Raw genomic sequence first — 23170 nt, forward strand, 5'->3', positions numbered from 1 at the left:
TGATCCACTTGGAGTTGAGCTTAGTACAAGGGGATTACAATGGACCAATTCACATTCTCCTGCATGCTGACCTCCAATTGAACCAGCACCATTTGTTGAAAAGGCTATCTTTTTTCCATGGAATGTTTTAGCTCCTTTGTCGAAGATCAAGTGACCATAGGTGTGTGGATTAATTTCTGGCTCTTCAATTCTATTTTATTGGTCCACTTGCCTGTCACTGTACCAATACCTTGCAGTTTTTAACACTATTGCTCTGTAGTATTGCTTGAGGTCTGGGATACTAATTCCCCCAGAAGTTCTTTTACTGTTGAGAATAGTTTTAGCTATCCTGGGTTTTTTAATATTCCAGATAAATTTGAGAATTAATTTTTCTAACTCTGTGAAGAACTGAGTTGTGATTTTGATGGGGATTGCATTGAATCTGTATATTGCTTTTGGCAAGATGGCCATTTTAACTATATTAATCCTGCCAATCCACCAGCATGGAAGATTTTTCCATTTTCTGAGGTCTTCTTCAATTTCCTTTTTCAGAGACCTGAACTTCTTTTCGTATAGATCTTTCACCTGTTTGGTTATAGTCACACCAAGATACTTTATATTTTTTGTGGCTATTATAAAGGGTATAAATTCCCTAACTTCTTTCTCAGTCTGCTTATCCTTTGAGTATAGGAAGGCAACTGATTTGCTTGAGTTTATTATATAATCTGCCACTTTGCTAAAGTTGTTTATCAGCTGTAGGAGTTCTCTGGTGGAGTTTTCTGGGTCACTGAAGTATACTATCATGCCATCTTCAAATAGTGATAATTTTACTTCTTCCTTTCCAATGTGTTTCCCTTTGACCTCCTTATGTTGTCTAATTGCTCTAGCTAGAACTTCAAGTACTATATTGAAAAGATATGGAGAGAGAGGACAGCCTTGTCTAGTCCCTGATTTTAGTGGGATTGCTTCAACTTTCTATCCATTTAGTTTGATATTGGCTACCAGTTTGCTGTATATTGCTTTAACTATGTTTAGGTATGGGCCTCGAATTCCTGTTCCTTCCAAGACTTTTAGCATGAAAGGATGCTGAATTTTGTCAAATGCTTTTTCAGCATCTAATGAAATGACCATAAGTTTTTTTTTCTTTGAGTTTGTTTATGTAGTGAATTGCATTGATGGATTTCCTTATTGAACCATCCCTGCATCCCTGGGTTGAAGCCAACTTGATCGTGGTGAATGATCATTTTGATCTGTTCTTCGATTCAGTTGGCAAGAATTTTATTGAGTATTTTTGCATGTTAACTAAGCTTTTACATGTAAAAAATGTCATGACAAAAGCATTAAGTTTTCAACTTGGAGAATGTATGTATTAAATCACATGAATTAATTACCTTTTACATTAACCTTGCTTCTGCCACTTACCAACCATGGGAGTGCTAATAGTTATACTATACTCGACCAAGCACCCCAGGCCTTGGAAGGCGACCCCCAAGTCACTCGCGAGAAATGGTCTTGATGCAATAACATGAGGATTTCTATTCTTTTATTCCCCACTTCTTTTCTTGTTAGGACTTCTAATCTTACAACTATAGAACTAAATATCTGACTTTATATATTCTGGATTGTCCTGCCCTAATCTCTGATATTGTTGGCGTAGCATAAAAATCTGCACAACCCTTATATGTTCCCTAATAAAAACTATTAACCGGTTAATCACACAGGTTCTAATTGTAAGAAAAAGGAGTAAAATTACAATGGGTCTCATCAGAGCAGAAAGCAGGATGGTCAAGAGTACAAGATAATGGCCTTTCCACCAAGACTCAATGCTTTCTGTGCAATGGCATCTAACGTAGACCGAATCTCCAACCTGGAAACAATGTGGGACTTGCAAGTCTCTTCCTCTTGTGTAGGCCTCCTGGAGCTGCTTCTCTCCTCACTGCCTCACCTATTCGAGGGCCTTGAGCCTAGAGAACAAAGGCCTGAAGAGCACAAAGGGTAGGAGAGCTCTCAAATAATTAACACCAGTCTCTGTGGTCAATTTGGTGAGGGTTTCTTTCATCTGGGTTTCAGTAACAGTTCCTGAAGCCTTCTTATACAGATCCAGTGCCTATCTGGAAGCAGTGAGCAGTTTCTGGCATGCCTGGAGCATTTAAGGCAAATCTCATCTTGTGGGACACCTCCTGGGAGTGCCCAGTGGACACCAAAGGAGTTAGGGTATCAAAGAGGATCTCTAGGGGGGGGGGTCAGGTTAAAATAGTAGGGGCTCTTCAGAAAAAAAGGGAGAGGCACCACTCAGCCTGAGCCAGTCTCCAAGTTCAATTTAGTTAAGGTCTCTCATAGGATTTTGTATATTCTCTCTACCTGCCTTGATCTCTGGGGACAGTATGTCCAATAATGTTTCCAATTAGTCCCCAATATCTCTGTCAATTTCTGACTTACCTTAGAAACAAAAACAGAACCATTGTCTGGTCCAATGCTTCAACCCATCTAGAGAAAAGTATCTATAAATGTTGGAAGATATTTTAAAACCACATTCTCCTGCCTTAGCTTTTATAAAATCTCTTAATATTTTCTAGGCTGTTCTCTTTTAGGTCTATTGCCCTGTTTACCCTTCACTGCAAAAGCATTTACTTGCTGGTATATCTTACACGGTTCTATTTTTTCTCTAGCCTAAAACCTGAGTCATAAATATATACATTTTGTCACTTAACTGCCAGGACAAGATTTTTAATCACCTAAATGAGTCCATCTGTGCATTTGGCCTAGTGAGTCTTTGGCGTACTTTCTGGGGAGTATAGTTCTCCCTTCTTGTGTGCACCTTCTCTTGGTAATAGTTGGTAGGGTGGTTAGCAATCTCAGTCCTTTTTTTAAGTGAGGGTGTTTCTTAATTTTGTTCCATTTCCCAGTGGCTGTCTCTTACAGACCCATAACCAGTATATGCTCCTGCATATCCATTCCTGGAGCCACTTGCTCTGCCTGGTTATTGACCATTGAGTCTTTTCCCTTTGGACGTCCTGGCCTGTGAATACTCACAGTGGCTGGCTTCATTAGAACATCTAAGAGATCCAAGATTTCCTGTTCCTTTCCTCTGATGTGAGCAGTCCTTTTGGCATATTACCCTGTGGACATGGGCTGTGGCAAAGGCATACCTGTTGTCCGTGTGGATGTTGATTTTCTTGCTGGTTCCAAGTTCCAAGGTCTTGGTGAGGGCAACAAGCTCCACTTTCTGTGGTGACATGCCAGGGGGTAAAAGATTCTTCTACCCAGATGACATTTGTGTTGTCCACCATAGCAGCACCTGCTTATCTCTGTCCATCATGGAGAAAACTGCTCCTCTCTGTAACGACTTTCAGCAGGGGTCAGTCTCTCTTTTTGGGCCCGTTAGCTGCAGCCTGTTGGGCAGGAAGCATATCTTCCCCCTCCCCATTTTGGAGAGTATATCTTACTCCAACAGAGAGTTGGAACAGTCTGGGGTGACCCTAAGTGAATGGGCTACCCATCCCATCCCTAGGTGCACTGTTCTTTGGGTAGTCCATGAATATATTTTGGTGCCAGTGGTTTCTTGGAACCAAGATCTTTTCTTGGAAACAGTGCTACTGGCTTGAAAGACCTAGTGTTGAGCCCCTGTGTCCATCAAGAACTAAGTGGGTTTCTCTTTCATTCCCACAGATTTCCTGTGTTGGGGGAGGTGGTCAGAAACCCCATCTCCCCTAGTCACTGTCTTCACCCAGGGCTAATACTTGGGTTTGCCATTTGGGGGCACTTTTCCCAAGACCTGGGAATTCCTGCTCCCAGCTTCTATTTCTTAGGGCACACTCTTGTCCAGTGGCCCCTCTCCTTACAGTATATACCCTGGTCCTTTTCTGTCTCTCTTTTCTACTTTTTCTAACTATTATAGCCAGGATTCTCTGTAGCTTCCGTCTCTGTCATTTTTCTTTCTTTTTGTCTGTTTCTTCTCCTCCTCTGTCTTCCTGTCTCAGCAAACTGCACTAAATCTCTCCATAGACTTTCTCAACAACCTACATTAAATACTTCTATAGACCTTCTCAGCAACCTGCACCAAATCCCTCTAGCCTCTGAAGCTTTTTCCTGATATCTTTAGTAGCCCTGTCTATAAGAACCATTGTCATAGTAGCTTTATATTCCGTGCCCCTGGAGTCATAGTGTGTATATTGGCAGAATGCCTTGATGAACTGCTCTAGAAAAGCTGCAGGTGACTCATCTGGTCCCTTACATCCCTTGGTCAAATTTGTGGGCTGCCATGCCCTCGAGACCTGCCAATGGAGTCTGGTGTTTGTCTTTCAGGTGCCTCTTACCTTTTGTCTGAGGGGGTAATCTTTTTTGCTTCCTGTATTACAAATAAAACAGTCTCAAAGAGATTAACTAGTCTCTTGGGAAATATACCCTTAGTGAGAGAGCTACCATGGTATCAGGATAGGTGGTCTCAGGTCCTCTCTAAATATCAATTGAGCATAATTATTACCATTTTGTAAGTTATAAACTATAAGATAGACATAACACCTAGTTTATGATCCCTGTCAATTAAGCAGAACCCTTTTCATCTGTATTATCTTGAAAGACTGTCAGAATTAACACTTAATGTTGTATTCCGTAGCTGCCTGCAGCTACTATGAACTGGGTTGCTGGAACTTTAATGTCAGTCAGACCTCTTAATAGTTTCAGCAAGCCCTTCCCCCCAGACCCTAGGCTGAGTTCTGGCGAAGTCATCTGGCTGTTCTTGACTCTACTGCTCAGGCAGCTGGGAGGGTCACCTGCTTAATTCAGGAATTCATAGACCTGGAGGAACAATGAGCTTAACATTCACTCTGAGCTTCTCCACCCTAGGTGGAGCAGGGTCCTGACTAGCAAAGGAATCCATGCTCAACAAAGGCTGGGAGAAGTTCACCTTGACCAATGTCAAGTACACACTTTGTGCTCTACCCTAGGATAAAAATTCCTGCTGTAACCTACTTCCCTATTATGTCCTAACATCAGATTCCTGCCTGAAGCCAGGGATTGTCCTTGGCCAATGTCAAGTTCCTACCATGTGGCATGACTCCCCAATATGGCTTAAGAATATGGCAATACAACTTAAGAATTAACATTGTAAGAATTGACTCATATCCTGGCTTTAAATTTTATGTCACCTGAAAATCATGTATTTAAATCTATATCAGCTTTCTCAAGATTAAACATCTTGGGCTGTCTATGAGACTAACAGTCTTCAATACCATCAGAAACCTAAGAGTGACCAATATTAACTGAAAATATATAGAAATCTTAGCACAGCTTTTAAGACTTAAACATCATATATCATGGATTTTTGACGTTTTTGAAAACCAACTATCTATATAAAGTAATGTAGACTGTTGTCTGTTAAACTGTCTTCAGCTATTTCTGATTAAAACCTAGAAAACATCCTAACAATAAACTCAGAGCCTTATATTTATATTTAGCCCTAAACTCATAGGATTAAACTTCTCCGATCAGTAATAATAGAAAAGAACTGGGTGTAAATCCTGTACTTTCAAAATTAGTATTTATACCAATGAAAACATTGATTTTGTATCAAAATAAAACCTGAATCAAATAAGAACTTATGCCTTGAACTTAATAACAATTATAAAGATTTTTATCAAATGAAATTAATTTTATTTTCTCCCCGTTTTAAATCTAAACATTTCTATATTCTCTAGAAAGACTGTTTCTTCAATCTGAACATGGGTGTTGAGATATGAAGGGGAGTGGTATTTTCAGTAATGTAAATCTCAAAACAAGATTTTAGTATCACAAATACAGATTTTTCATTTAATATTTTAGAATCTAGTCTTCTGGGGGTCTCTCTCTTTTTTTTTTTTTTTTTTTTGACCTCTCTCCCAGTGGAACAATATAACCACAAAGTTTAACATCACATCAATCATAATAATTTAAACAATTTAAAATAAAAGAAATAAACCATCTGTACCAACTTAATGTACCAGAATACTCACACCTGCCACATTGAACATCTTGTCAAGGCTTATTTTCCCCAGCAGGGGGTGTCAGAGTCCAAGTATTTTGTCTCTCTGTTTGTTCTAAGTTGGTGTGCTTGAGTCACGTGACCTGATTTTGGCGCCACAGAGTTGCTGTAAGTCAGTCTAAAATCCAAATAATATCATCTGTCTAAGTCCAAGAATGCAAAACACAATACAAAACAACACCACATAGACAGCCTGATCCTGCCACCATCAGGCCTCTAGATTCAAGGACACAGAGCAAGGAAAATCACACAATTTGCCCCTAGAGGGGCACAGTTTCCTCTAGACCCCTGCTGTCTTGACTCTAGCAGCTGCCAGGCGAACACACCGCACCCAACAGGCTCTCTGCGCCCCAGAAGCTTGGAAGCAAAACCGAAATTTTCAGAAAAGCTTTTTTTTTCTTTTTTTCTTTTTTTTTTTTAATTGATATATTTTTATTTTCATTCCAAATGATTTCCCCTTTTCTGGGTCCCCACTCCCCGCAAGTCCCATAAGCCCTCTTCCCTCCCCCTTTTCCCCCATCTACCTCTTCCCACTTCCCTGTTCTGGTATTCCCCTATACTGTTGCACTGGGTTTTTCCAGAACCAGGGCCATTCCAACATTCTTTTTGGACATCATTTAATATGTAGATTTTCTTGGGTATTCAAAATTTCTAGGCTAATATCCACTTATCAGTGAGTGCATACCATGATTGATCTTTTGAGATTGTGTTACCTCACTTAGTATGATGTTCTCCAGCTCCATCCATTTGCCTAAGAATTTCATGAATTCATTGTTTCTAATGGCTGAATAGTACTCCATTGTGTAGATATACCACATTTTTTGCATCCACTCTTCTGGTGAGGGATATCTGGGTTCTTTCCAGCTTCTGGAAATTATAAATGGGGCTGCTATGAACATAGTGGAACATGTATCCTTATTACATGCTGGGGAATCTTCTGTGTATATGCCCAGGAGTGGTATAGCAGGATCTTCTGGAAGTGAGGTGCCCAGTTAGACTCAGATCTTGACACACAGTGAGACAGACAGAAAACAAACTCTGGCACCCCCATCTAGTGGTCAAACTGTAGACAAACGCACACAAAACTGACAAGTATTCCCCTCCACTGAAATGGACAGAACCAGATCAGAAAACCAGATGGCCTGGAGGGCATATAAGTTCGCCAGTTTAGTAGAACTACCCCGTCCTTTCTGAAACTCAAATGGGAATCTTCCAGGGTCCCTGGAGTTCCCCCAAAACACCTGGGACATCTCCCAGAGTCGCAGCCTGTGGTCTACTCACCACGGTCCTCTGGTCTCACCTGAGAAGATAGCTGCCTACCAAAAATGTGCGTCTTGTCAGATTCAGAAAACAGTTCAGGAAAGACATTTAGAACAAAGACATTGTCGGCACACACACATTCCAGAGGGGTCCCTTTACCTCCAAACCTCCAAGTCTTTTCTCACGTGTGAAGGAACGTCGCACTTCCCAGCCAATGCACCAAGAAAATGTAAGACCCCCCAAAAACCGAGGGCTCCCCAGCACCCCATGCTGCAGAAGGTGACCCCCAAATCACTCACGAGAAACGATCTCGATGCAGTAACATGAGGATTTCTATTCTTTCAATATTTATACTTATATTTAAACTTATACTTATTATTATTATTATTATTATTATTGAATTTTTTTGTGCTTGGTACCTTTAATAAGAATTTTATTATTTTTACTATTGACATTTTACATATAAGAAAAATAGACAATATTCAACTCAATTATTAAAGGTCATACAACTAATTTATAGTAGAAAATTATTTCACATCCAGAGAGTGGATTATAGAGTTCCACAAGGTTTCTAGCAATATAGTTGAGCTTTTCTTCTTATTCTATAGTCATAATGGAGTGTATAAAATAACTAATACTTCTTAGATTGTTAAATAAATAATAAAGGCAGCAACACAGATCAGGGATCTTGTATATACACACATTTTTTCCAAAATCCAAAGATAAGGGAAAAATATCATTTACATTATTTTCTAAATATTTTAGTCTTTTATAGTTCTGAAAAGAGAAGAGATTATAGGGATGTTTTGCAAATGCAAGTCAATTTATTGCCTGATTATTTAAATGTTCAAACCATGCAGGCTAAAGAGAATATACAAACAATGTATTGAAAAACAAAGAACAGGATTTGTCTTGCAATTTCAGAGCCATCTCAAACTGTACTTATGTTGTATAGCACTTGGACAGACACAAATATGCGAAAGCAGAAGCAGCAGTGTGTCAAACAAAACAACAAGCTAGAAGTAACTCAGAGACTTCAGCCATATTTTTCCCTTGTTTCACTCGGATGGAACTGCCCTACCATCAAAGCGTAAAAAAGAACTTCTATTTGGGCCTACTTTTTGCTAGAGCCTTGCATACACAGATTTCCTGTCCAGAATACCTACCCTCTTTTTAAACACCTGTACTATTTTCCACTACCTAGATCGCAATCTCATTGCTTTCTGTCAGTTGATCACTAAATCTTTGGGAAACATCATTCATTATTACAAAGTAATACAGGGATTCTTGTTCTATAAGAACAGTGGCACCCAGTGCTGTTGCAGTGCTAGATTCCAGAGATTTTCAACACAATATTTCACATGTCAAGAAAAGGAGAGTTCATGGATATCTTAATTGCAAATTCTGAGATGTATACTTAATCCTGGATTATCTAGATGGTCCAGTCTAATTCTAGGGACTTCAAAACACATCTTCCCTGAGAGACATTCCTATCTGCAGTTGAAAGGAAAGTGGACAGAGGATGAATTGTGCTAACTCCATAGAACTTAGAAAAGATTAGGAGTTAAGGGCTCTATACAGCTACTAGAATTTCAAGGAGCCGAGGGATCATAGTTTTCACTGAAATCAGAGGAAATGTAATCCTTCTAATGCTTTGTCTTCATTGAGGTGAGACTCTCCTAAGTCTTTTGGCCTACAAAAAGACAAAAAAAAAAAAAAAGATACATTTGAATTTATATAAGCATTCAAATTTATAATAATTTATTAGCACAAAAATGAAAACTTGGTATTGTTTCAATGATGATAAATTCTTCTATAATAAATATTTAGATTCAGTAGATTTATTTTCATATACCATCTTTAAATTATACCATTATTTCAAACATATTTGAAGCTAAGGTAATGCAAAGTCCCTAGCTTTCCCATTTAGGAATAGGGGTCAAATTGAGTAAGCAATAAGAATCAATAGTTTTTTCTCTAGGCATTAATTTAAAATAGCTCTGTACATTGTTCAGTCTCCTACTCAGTTGATTGTACCTCATATCTGGCAACAAGATAGAAGATAATGATATATTGATACTTTTCAGTTTTGGAGATAATCTATTCATATGTTAACCTAGTCAAGCTGTGCATGTGACCCTTTGTATTTGAAACATTCTCATGAATCTGTGAAAAGGGCAAGTAGAGGCACAGAGTGTTAGGCTAAGGAGGACCTTTGAGCCTAGAGAATTTCCCAGAAATCCAGTAAACCAGACTGAAACTTCAGATATCATGTACTCTGTTATGCAGATTGAAAAAATACAAGAGGATGCTTTCAATATACTGGATATTACTACTGCAGTGACTGGACAATAGGATCCAAGTAGAGAACTGTGTAACTGCCCACAGCTATATCAAACCGGTTACCTGGAAGGGAAGCTGGGGATTTATGGGGAGGTGGCAAAAAAGACGAAAGACTAAGAAAACACCAGCTGCTCAAAGTGTCCTGGTGTGATGGGAGACTCAGTATCTTAAAGTTTCAGGCAAGACCCTTTTCCCAAATTCCAGGGTGTGTTCTGGGGAACTGGTCTGGCTATTCACTAGGTGTTGGCTCCGTTACTCAGGCAGCTGGTCTGCTCACCTGCTTAATTCAGGAATTTTTAGACCTCCAGGAACAATGATCTTCACCTTCACTCTGAGTGCTCCACCCTAGGCTAGCAGAGGAATTCCTGCTAAAAGGCTGGGAGAGGAATTTCACCTTCATCAATGTCAAGTTTCTGCCAGGTGGCATGACACCCCAATATACCTCTCTACAGAACTGGACATTAGTGAACCACTCTTCATTTTATTACTTCTAGTAAGAAATAGTGGCTGGCAAGAACAACCCTGACTCTGAGCTCTACAGTGGCAGTACAGGAATAAAGAACTAGTCATAGCTGTTAAAACTTAAACTTAACTAGATAATGAAACTCTAGAAACTAGAAGATACCCACTGTCTCACAAACCATGTCTCCATGCCTTAAAGAAGTTGGTAGAACTGTTATTACATCTTTATTAATAGCAATCATATTCTGTATATGAAGAATCCCATTTATAAAAATTTATCTAGATTTGGCTATACTAAGGGGTTTTCTTATTTATACTTGTGATCCACAGTTACCACCATGGTTTGATCTTCATGACAGTCCTTGTATCTCTATTCCAAAGGTTACCACAAACTAGACAGCTGACTAGCTCTTTTTTGGCTACTGCTAGATTTTTATTTTATTTTGACAGCTATGATTACATTATAACAAATCTTTTCTTTTTCTCTTTCAAAAATTTTCTAATATATACATTGCTCTCTCCTCCAAATTAAAGGCCTCTTTTATTTTTTTGTAATTCTCATTCCATGCTTACATATGTATATACAAATATGTCTAAAATATAACCTATTTGGTCCCTATAATGCTCCTTGTATGTATGCATGTTTTCAGTCCTCACTCTTGGTCACTGTTGTTTTCTTCCTTGGAGAAGACCATCTTTCCTGCTCCAAACTTTCCTGTATAGTAATGGGAAGCTAACTACTCATTGCTAGTGAAGATGTGGTTATTGATTATTGGTAAATTAGATGCAGTAATTTACCTAACAATCATTGTCAATAAACATTTAACCTTATATCCACAGGTAAATGTATTCTTCAGTCTTCATCAAGGAAACTTCTCTTTGCAAACATGGAGCCTACTACAATAAAACAAAACAAAACAATCCACTGCTCCCCCACCCCACCCCCCCAAAAAAAAACAAAGAAAGAAAGAAAGAAAGGAAAGAAACAATGAATGTAAGAAAAACAGAAAATAAGAAGTGAAAACAAACAAAACTCCATACAATATCAAAATGAAAAGGAAGCCCAGTTCTTATGCTACATCTTGTGCTGTATCTAAAGTCTAGTGCACATTGTGAAGGAAGGACCAGAAATATGGTAAAAACCACAGGATCAGGGAGGTTTCTGTAAGATCATGCATGATAGAAATGTCAGAAGCTGTATCCATAAAGTTCAATCAACATAACTGCTCAAATGTGAGCTACGATACCAATGTTCAGGCTACACTACTTGGGGGAATGCCTGGTGGTTTTGAGCTTCTTTCTGTGACTTAATCTTCTAAGGAAGGCTTGCACTTCTCTCATCCTTTGGCTTGTATATATCCATCTGTCTTTGTTTATCTCATCTATATGGTTTAATTTTTTATTTTAAACTATATCAGAATTTATCAAAATAAAATATTAAATATAAGCTAAATAACTATTTCTGAGTTCCAGGTACTATATTTGGAATTCTCTTTCATTTTTCTATTGTGTTTCTTGCACATTCAAAACAAAATAACCAAGAAGTTTCCATTATTGTTTTGTATTACATTTTTCAACCTAATAGTGTTTGTAGAGATAAATTTAATATTAAAATTATTTACCAAAATTTATAAATAATAAAACTTTTAAATTTTATACGTAGTATAACAGAAACACACTTATATTCAGTAACTAGATCATATCTAATAGGAGTTACCACTAGCAAGAAGGAATCAGCCTCATGCCAATAATAGAAATTCTGTTTCTAACCCTGGCTGGCTCCCCATTTCCTTTTTCTATTTTCTTACATTGAAAATAGACTTTTTTTTTCTGAAGAACCTCCAGACTGATTTCCAAAGTGGTTGTACCATCTTGCAATCCTACCAGCAGTGGAGGAGTGTTCCTCTTTCTCCACATCCTTGCCAACACCTGCTGTCTCCTGACTTTTTAACCTTAGACATCCTGACTGGTATGAGGTGAAATCTCAGGGTTGTTTTCATTTGCATTTCCTTAATGACTAATGATGTTGAACATTTCTTTAGGTGCTTCTCGTGAGCATTTCTTTGGGTGCTTCTCGGACATCTGAATTTCTTCAGGTGAAAATTCTTTGTTTAGCTCGATACCCCACTTTTTAATAGGATTATTTGGTTCTCTGGGGTCTGAGGATTTCCTGGCATGCAATAAGGACACATGCTCCTCTCTGTTCATAGCAGCCCTGTTTGTAATAGCCAGAAGCTGGACAAAACCCAGGTGTCCCTCAACGGAGGAATGGATACAAAAATGTGATATATTTACACAATGGAGTACTATTCAGACATCAAAAATAATGAATTCATGAAATTTTTAGACAAATGGATGGAGCTGGAGAACATCATACTAAGTGAGCCAACCCATTCTCAAAAGATCAGTCATGGTATGCACTCACTGATGAGTGGATATTAGCCTCGAAATGTAGAATACCCAAGACATAATCCACATAATAAATGATGACCAAGGGGAAGGGAGGAGTGGCCCCTGGTTCTGCAAAAACTCAGTGCAGCAGTATGGGGGAATACCAGAACAGAGAAGTGGGAAGGAGTGTATGGGGAACAGGGGGAGGGAAGAGGGCTTATAGGACTTTTGGGGAGTGGGGAGGCAGAAAAGAGGAAATCATTTGAAATGTATATAAAAATATATCAAATAAATAAAAAATTGTTTAAAAAAAGAAAAAGAAAATAGACTTTTTTTCTCCCATGGAATATGTTCTGGTAACAATTTCCCTTCCCCAGCTCCTCCAAGATCCTGCCCATCTCCCCTTCTATCAGAATCTACACACTTCTTGTTTCTACTTAGAAAACAAATAGGCTTTTAAGAGTAATCTTATAAAAATAAAATAAGATAAACCAAGGAAAGACAATCTGGAGTAGGACAAAGCAAACAAACAGAAGAAAAAGAACAGCATGTCAGGGGTATCCCTTTCAGACAACCATGGCACTAATTCTCCTCATAGCCATAGAGAGCTGCAGACACCAAGGAGTAGAATGCTCATCCAAAAAGGCAAGACCTGGTGTGTTTGTCATACTTAAGGTTTTGTATGTGTTCATTCACTGACTTTATTAAATCCATGAGTTAACACAATTAAGAACTTATTAATTCACAATAATCAGGAGTCACAGTATGTTAGAAACTGAAAATAAATTGAGATAATATTAAAATAAACATCAGACTTCATATGGATAGATTGATAAGAGATAAAACAGATTCAAAAATCACATTTTTCTACACAATGATAGTTACATAAATGCAATATGACACAGAACATTATTCTGCATTAGTCTCAAATGATGTCTATGTTATTTACCATCAATAAACATACTCGAGCACGTGCGTGTGCACGCACACACACACACACACACACACACACACTTACACCTAGATATAATGAAAATTCAAAATCTGTTCAGATGAAATTGCTTTTATATTGACACCATCTCTTGGGAAGTTTAGGGATTGGAATTCTTGCTTTGATCACCCTGACATTATTGTTCATTGGAATGAACATGAGAAATTGCTACTCGAACACATACAATTTTTGAAAAGATTGGAATGTAAAACCCATCCCCGGGGCTTATCTTAATTTTCAAGCAATTTCATAGCTAGAGTTTAAATTTAAGTCCTCACAGAGCTTAAATCACAATTGTTTTCAGACATCTTAAACAATGAATAGAAGTAAATGTTTCTACACTGACTGACATTGTGATTGCTGGAAAATTCAGATTTCTGAAAGCATCATTATTTTTGTTTATGCATGATCTTATTAAAGACTTTTATTTTATGGTTAGTGTATAAGTTATTTAACTAAAAAAGACACTAGTTTCATTCTTCATATCAGATTTTTTTAAATAGTAGTGACAAGAATGTAACTAATATTTCTGGAAACATGAAAATGTGTCTAGACTGTACTTGTTTGTCTCTTTTGATTTAAGAAGCTCATTAATGTAGTTCACCTCTCTATACATGTACCATTATTTAATATAGTTAGTGATAACTACATATGTGTTCTGACTGCAGAGAAATTATACTAAATTAGTAAGAGATATCATTGACTCAGATCTCTGAAATGAATGCTTGAAAAGCAGCCATTACTTCAACAACTATTTGTTAAACATATACTAGATAAATCATCAACATGGTTTGCAGACATAGAATAAGCATACAAAAAGGAAGAAAAATAACATATATAAAATAATCTTATTTTTCAATTTTCATTTGGAAGTTAAACTTAATGAAATGAACTAATAATACAATCAATGGAAGCACATTATCTTAAGAGATGAACTCACTGAGTAAAACAGGAAATGTGGGAGAGTGAAGTACATATTATTTGAGGGAACCAGTGCAGAGATTAGCATTAGGACACTTCAGTAAATTTGATATAAATCAATTAGCATAACATTGGGAAAATTAATATGTCTGCTTGGCAATACACAGTAGATTCATAAGGAGTAACTTTTCAGAAAATATGTTAAGAATTTTATTTAATTTGTACTTTAAAGGAATCCCTATACTGTGGGTGTCCTCAGTGTGAGTTACAGGTTTATAGCAGTCAACTACCATGTCCAGAGAAATAGCATTTCCATTGAATGAATCTAAGACCCACTAGTTAAAAAGTAAAAATCTTTATTTAAGAAATCCCACTCCAGTCATTCTGTCCAAAACCAAAATAAACAAAGGCTTCATCAGTTGTAATGAGAAATTCATTTTCTTTCTAGAACTCCTTATGATGCAGGTTTTTCTTGTTCTGAATAACAAATCAAAAAGAATATCAACTACTAGAATATAGTTTTTAATCTACCAGAAGATTTTTTAATCATTTTATTTTTGTTTTTTTGTTTTTCAAAGAAATATATTTAAATTTAAGTAAAAACTGTCAGATTTCTCCCATAAAAGCATTTTCATAGGTTATTATGTGCATGCTCAAAGATTCTCTTAGTATTCCATATGTTCTCATTTTTAACAATGCAGAGTAGACCTGGCTTTGTTATCTCTTTTATGTAGACCCTAAGTTAGACAGCTGTATGAACAGGGAGATTGGGTGGTAGAACAGAATACCAAGTCTTCTATGTGGCTATTATATTTCCATGTTATTTAGAAAGCTTTGCATTAACCATCTTTGCTGTCTTATGTATTAAATGGAGATAGTTTAGTATTTTCAAGGATATTGGAATAACATGAATTAATATCAGATAATCATCAATACACAAAATAAGCATAAGCAATACTGTTCTCTATGTTTTATAATATATTCTTGTGTTTTAAACATTTAACCATCCTCCTTTTACTGAAAGGACATAATATAAATGGTCTATGATGTAAACAAGAGTTCACAACATTTCATTAATATATTGATTAGAAAAATATTAATCACTCATTCTATGAATACTTTATAAAATAATTGTTCTTATTCCTTTAAAAAACTTTATAACTATTAGATGATAACTCTGGCATAGGTCTCTTTGGATTGATATAAAGAAGTCAGGTAGGCTAAATGCATGAAGGGGGGCTCCATGGGAGAATGTATTTTCTAGCCTTTCCAGTGTTCGGATACTACTTGTTTTCATTTGTGTGTTTGTTAGTTGTTTTTGCTTGTGGCCTCCTTTTCTATCTTTAAAACAGCCATGCTGAATTTTATTATGTCTTCCTTCTGTAAACACATCTGTTTTTCACTCTTTTGCTCATAAAGACACCTCTTTAATGAGAAGGGAATTCAGGAGCTAAAGCCATAATTGATATAAAAGTATAAGGAGCCATTCCTCAATTCAAAGCCCAGGTATAGGAGCTTACAGATTCTCCAGAACGAGCCTAGCTACAGACTTGTAAAATGCCCTGTACTCCCCATCTTTCCAAACTGTACTTCCTTGGACTTGTATGGTGTATTTCCTACCTCAATTCCAAAGATAATAGATGTCTCCTTTTATCGACATCACAGTGTCATCAGTCTACAACAAGCACAATTTTTTTATGAATCTAGTAAAACATGATATTTGATTATTTCTTTAATCATCTATAATATTATCTTCTCTCTATATATAAAATATCCAGAAGATAGAACCCTGATATTATTTTTAATCAACTTTGTTTAAGTACCAGGGTACATAATATATATATATATATATATATATATATATATATATATATTTAAAAACCAAAAATAATAATGCTAACCACTAGTTAAATTCATTAATTATTAATTTAATGGATGAAACAAAAGCTTTCTTTCTCTTGTCCTGGTCTCCACTCCATTTCCATGTGATCAGGCCTCCTGTTGAGAGTCCAGGCATCCCTAAATTCTTCCTCTAACTTTTGTCAACCATTCCTCTTATCCCAGTTTATTCATTTTTGACTTCCAGTGATAAGAATCTCTATCAGGAATCCACAGCCACAACACTTGATATTGAATCAGGTGCCTCCCAATGTCCCCTTCTCTTTCATTCTTATCTCACCAGAGAGCATTTATATTTGCCATTGTCTATTTTTTCAGCACCAATTCCTTTGTCCTTAGCCAGAATCAGGATATCCCTAATTCTGTTTCTACATTCCCTCATAGAGCTACACCCTATCTATACCCAGTGGTAATGGCTATTCCTGGTTGACAATTGACTGTATCTAGATGGAACTACAGTCCAGAATTGGATGGCTTACCTGTGATTTAGATCTTAAGGCTTGAAGATACAAGTTTCTGGCCTGGATCTTGCCATGGAGACCTTGAGACATAGTGGTCTGGAAAAGCTTAAGGCCAGGTGAGATAGTTCTTGCCTAAAACAAGGACATTAGAAAAATAAAGATTCACTGTTCACTGTTTGTTACCTGTTTGCATTTACTTGCCAGCACATTTGTTGGAATCTACTTTTACAGAAGACCAGCTGAAACAACTAGCTTTAAGGGACTGAGCAACTACTGAATTCTTGGACTTCCCATTCACAGTTGACCATTGTTGGGATAGATAGACTACAGACTGTAAGTCATCACAATATTTTCCCTTAATATAGGGAGACATTCCATAAGTTCTGTGATTCAGAGAACCCTGGCTAATACACCAGAGTAAGTATAATTCAGATCCAGCCCACTCCCTCTGCTGGTTAATCTATTATCTATCTTTGCCATTATATCAATCTGAGACTACATAGCTCTTAATACAGAGCTCTAACCAGAACTTCATATTTAAGCCTAGTTGGAGTCTGAACCCTAAAACCAAGAATGACACTGAGATTTAAATTATACCTCATTCTTCTGGCCAATAATCTGTCTAATTATGACCACAGATATTGAATAATGAAATATCCACCCAACATAGCCAAGAACAGTAGATAGCTTCACCAAGAAATAACATAAAATCATAACTCCAGATACCTAGATTTCAACACAAAACAACTTATAGATAATAAATATAATATGCTATGTCCTGAAGCCAATTAAAAAAAAAACACTACTATTAGAAAGCTCCTAAAATGTGTGAAGAGATTAATGTAATGTAAAACTAATTACCATTTATTGGTGGAGCAGGAGGCAATATCCCAACTAGAAACCATAGTTTATCAAGTAAAAGCCCAGCATCAAAAATGGAATACATCTTATTGACTTGTTGAGCAAATGAGTTCCATAAATCCTTTCAAATAATACAAGTTATTGTTTGGTTTATACTTACCTTCCACAGCATAATTGAAAAATTGAGCTTGGGAACAACTAGAAATCTAACACCTGCTGAACTGTGTTCATAGTACTGGAAATTACTATATTTGCTACTTGAAGAGAAAGCATTTATCACCATCATTTCGAGATGAAGCCTGTGACCATTATTTTTAGCAACCAGCTCACAAGATCCACTGAAGCAACAGTGACGCAAATATTATCTGTCGAATCAACTTCATTTTGGTTGGATATAAGACCAGTGTCATGAGATGGGACTCTTACCTGACATTGTTAATGAGTCCAAGTTTCTAAGACTAGACAGGTCATAGGCCTTAGGAGAAAAGTCAATTACTAATTTCTGTTAAAGAAATATAACAATAAATGACTTCTAAAAGCAATGCTATGCCCAACTATTAGTGTAACACTTTACCTTCATCAGAGAAGATGCTTCTTAGAGATGTAGATGTTAATTAACAGAGGGACAAACAACTGCCTAATATGTGACAGCCTTTGAAACACTATACCCTAGCTGAGATGTCTTCATCAAAAGCAGTCCTCCTAAGACTCAGGGTTCTGTGTGTGTAAAAGGAAGCAAAGTGATTTTTTTTTTAAATTTTTTATTTCTTTGAGATGTTTTTCTTTTATTGGATATACTATTTATTTACATTTCAAAGTTATCACCTTTCCTGATCCCCTCCACCAAAACCCCCTACTCCATGCCTCCTCAACCTGCTTCTATGAGGGTGCTCACCCACCCACCTACCCTGGCATTCTCCTACACTGAGGCATTGGGCCTTCACAGGAATCAGGGCCTCTCCTCCCATTGTTGACCAACAAGGCCATCCTCTGCTACACATGAGGCTAGAGCCATGGGTCCCTCCATGTCTCTTCTTTGGTTGCTTGTTTAATTAGTGGTTTTTAAGAGCCAGAGTTGGTGGAAGACTCCAAGAAAATAGTTTCCTTCAGACACACAAAGTTGTCACAGGTTTGAACTTACAAGGACTGTGACAACACTCACAGGGCATGCATAACTTGAAATAAGACCAAATCACACCATGGAGAATGGGACCTGGACAAATTTCCACCCTTATCTAGAAACTATTTTTAACTGCTAGTATGAGGAAAAGGAAAATCTGTTTTGTCTTATAGATTGACACTACATTGTGTGTGTGTGAGAGTGTGTGTGTGTGTGTGTGTGTGTGTGTGTGTGTGTGTGTGTTGGGGGGAATTCTTATTTTATTGTGATTTTATTTCACTGATAATAAATATAATTTATTTATTTATTCATTTTACTTCTTCACTTTACATCAAGTTCAACGTCCCCCACCCAGTCATCTCCTCCCACAATCTTCCGCCCTCCTCCCTCCCCTTCTTCTCTGACAGAATAACGGCCTCCCTGTGCCCCATCTTGGCACATCAAGTCTCTACAGGGATAGGTGTTTCTTATCCTACTGAGGCCCAAAGAGAAGAACATATAACATGGACAGGCAACACCTTTTGAGATAGCCTGACCCACATGATGGCCAAGCTGCACATCTCCTACTTACGTGCAGGGAGGACTAGGTCTAGCCTGTGTATGCTCTTTGGTTGGTGATTCAGTCCATGAGAGCTCCAAGGGTGGAGTTTAGTTGACTCTGTTGAATTTCTTGGGGAGTTTCTATCCCTTTGGACCCACAATCCTTTCCTGAACTCTTCTACAAGAGTCTCTAAGCTCTATCCATTGTTTAGCTGTGGGTGTTTGTATCTGAGTAAGTAAGCTGATGGGTAGAGTCTCTCATAAAACAGTCATGCTAGATGCCTGTCTGCAAGCATATCAGAGTATCATTAATAATGTCAAAGACTGGTGCTTGCTCATTGAATGGGTCTCAAGTTTGGCCAATTATTGGTTTGCTATTCACTCTGTCTCTGCTTCACCTTCCATGCCTATATTTCTTATAAACAGGATACATTTTGGGTTGAAATTTTTCTGAGTATGTTGGTGTCCCTACTGCTCTACTGGGGTTTCAGTCAGTCTACAGGAAGTAGCCTCTTCAAATTGAATATCCCAAATGCTATGAGTCACATCTAAGGTCACCCCCATTGACTTTGAGTATCTCCATTATTGGAGATCTGTCTCATTCAGGAGATATCCTCATCTCCCTACACCATCAGTTGCAGACTTCCATTCATTCTCAAACTTTATGCTGCAGACTCTGTGCTCTGGCTCTGGAGTAGTTAACCAGAACAAAATAGATCATATGTGTGTGTGTGTGTGTGTGTGTGTGGGCGCGCTCTCACACACGCGTGCACTCATGTGCGCATGTGTGCATGTGCATGTGTGCATGTGTGCGTGTGCATGTGCAAGCACTTTTCTTGTTTTTACTTATTTTGGTGTTTTTCACCTAATTTTTCAGTTTATTTCCTTTTTTCCTGAGAAAGAACATGGAGTTGGGTAAGTATGGAGATGGGAGGATACAAGAGAGGTTGGAAGAAGGGAAAGAATATGATCAAAATATATTGCACTGCAAAAGCCAATAAAAAGTCTCCTTTCTCCCTACAGTAAAATGTGGTTTAATTCAATAAATATTGAATGCTTCCAGGATTTGTTTTTGATAACTATTCTCAGTGTTCTTATTGACAAAAAGATTCTTTTTGTTTTCTCACTGGACTGCACAATCATTTTATAAAATCATAAGGTAATGCATATTTTTGTGCCAAGAAAAATTCCTGGTATTCAGTAATCCTGGTTAGGATGGTGATTGTTTTAATATTTGTGAAGACAGATTTTTCATCTCTTTTCATTAGAAACTCTTTAAATGCCTTATTTGTATTCTTTAAATGAGAAAGGGGAATATCTGAACCACAGAAGACTTACAGTAGCTTAGGTACCAGTGGGAAATTAAATATATTTAATAAAATATTGTAGTATATTATTTTACATTTTCTGCAGTATGAATTGTAATACAAATATGCTTTCCTGAGTATTAGGAAAGAATGTGCTGAGACACTCCTAAGGGTCATGCACAGGTAATGCAATGTGAATACAATTGCTTCTGCAACAATTCTGAGACTTCCCATAGGTTCTGGCACAGAAAGCTCAGTTTCCCATAAAAAAGAGAACATACACAATGTAGAAAAATCAGATATATAATTAGATTTCTATTAAACCAGAAGCCCATGATATTCCAATACTGATTAAATCATTTCAGTAATCACCAATCTATAATTATTGAATCTTCTGACCATTAAGCTGTCTTTGTTATAAACAGTAACATTCTATTTCTCTATGGCAACACTACTATAAATTAAAAATTTTTAATGGAAAACTAATATGTATGATAGAGTTTGCCAATTTTTTTGGTGGTCAGTATGTGTTTACCAGTGGTAAAAATGTATTATTAATGAAAAGCCAGAAGATAAATGTATATGTATTTGAAAATGACAACAAAGGTTTTAGACTATGTTTCTTGGTAATGTTAATGTTTATTGGAACACATAGATTTGTTTTCTCTTGCCTCAGCTTCCTGAGGATATTAAATTCATAGGAACTACTAGCTTGCCTCACTTAATACATGACAAGGAAAGACAGGGGCACAGTGTGTTTGTTTATGCAGTTCTTATGTTACTTCATTGTTTGATATTTCCCCCTAGAACTAGTCTTTCTTTGATCTATGCAATTATTTATTTTTAATGTATTTATAAGTCCTAAATATTGGGAAATTTTAATTTAGTAATTGGCTACTCTTGTTAGAGATGACATATCCAGTTGGATACTGACATACCTTTAATCCCTGTGGCTGGAGTACAGACATGCCTTTAGGACCTTTAGTACACACCTTTGATCCGAAATCATGACTTTTAAATGAGGGTCAGAAAATGGGACAAATCAGAGAAAGTCCTGACAGAAATGAGTCAGAGATCCATAAGTCATACTCTTATGAGAACAGACAAGAATGAGAGACTTAGGGAGAGAAAGCTGAGCAATTCACTTCAAGGATTCATTTCAGTTAGGTTCATTTCAATTCTGTTGATATAGTTGAATGCATTTGGGCTCATTTCCATTTGGAGCAATTGAGTTTGAAGAGTTCAGGGGTAGTTTTTCCAAACAGAAAAATTCAGTCAGAAGCTAAGAGAAGTCAATTTGAATCGGTCAGCTTGAAGAAAGGTTTGAACCAGAACAGCAGAGTTAGACAAGCCAACCAGAGTTCATAGAGATGGTGAGAAGCTGAGACATTTTATGCCTAGGTTAAGACAGAGACCACAAGCTTAAGCCTTGCAGAAGATTAAATTTTAAGTAACATAGAAGCTTCCAAGCCTATACCTAGGGAGAGTTAGATAAAAACACTCTGGTCTCAGTCCAAGCCTTGTATTAGTAATGCTTAGGTGTAGCTCCCATCTTATCCCTTCATCTCAGGTAATAAAAATGACATTTACATGTATAATTTATTGGCTTTTAAAAGGTAAGTTAGACTAATATACCATTAAGTAAATTTTTACACTGAATGTTTGAAATCACTAATTTAGTTTATGGTGTCTCTCTGTCTCTCTTTCTCTGTGGTATGTGTGTGTGTGTGTGTGTGTGTGTGTGTTTGTTTGTTTGTGGTTATATGTTTATATGTTTTTATTCCCTCTCCTCTTTTTCAGGTACATGGTTTATGGTGTCGATATTATATAGTACCAGTCACAACCAAAGAAAACATTTATGTTAGATAAACCATCAAACATAATTGAGCTACAATTTGTTTTTTCTATTATTAACAATTAATTACCTCAACTGTGCTATTATTAAATGTAACTAATATGTAATTTATTTCAGCACTGGAGATTCTAATATGAAAAGTAAATGTATTTATAAAATGTAATTATTTACCATAACACTAAATAATTATGATCTTATAACATAAGAACATTTATTTATTTAACTCTAAAGTAAAATCCTATAAATTGCAATCAATAAAGAAAAATGAATGGTATTTTTGTTTCTTGTTTTTTTTTAAACATGGGTCAATAACATTTAGTTTTATTTCCTGAGAGTATGGTTAATATTACCAATATAAGGCTTTAGTGTTTGGTAAATAAAACTGTAAAATTTAAAAATGGGGACTTAATTAAAAAATAGATTATTTCAGTTAAAGTATTTTTGAAAATATTAAAACATTGGATGGTGTTCATGGGACTTACTGGTTTGAATCAAAAGTATTTAAGGATCAATAAATTCTTTACTAACATTATTTCTAAATAATCTAGAATTCATACTGCAAACTATTGACATTTTAAATTTTATAAAATTATTTCTTATATTAGAGGCCAGGGATTTTAAATGTCATCCATAAACCTTTCTGTATTATGCTTAAGACTTCATTGAGATTCTCATTTTCTGAAGAGCTATGGTTAACTGCTCCTTAACACAGTCATAAATAGAATGCTTTATATCCAAGCACATTATCAGTGGCATTTTTA

The sequence above is a fragment of the Apodemus sylvaticus genome, chromosome 4, assembly GCF_947179515.1.
Source record: "Apodemus sylvaticus chromosome 4, mApoSyl1.1, whole genome shotgun sequence".
In the NCBI taxonomy this organism is placed as follows: domain Eukaryota; kingdom Metazoa; phylum Chordata; class Mammalia; order Rodentia; family Muridae; genus Apodemus; species Apodemus sylvaticus.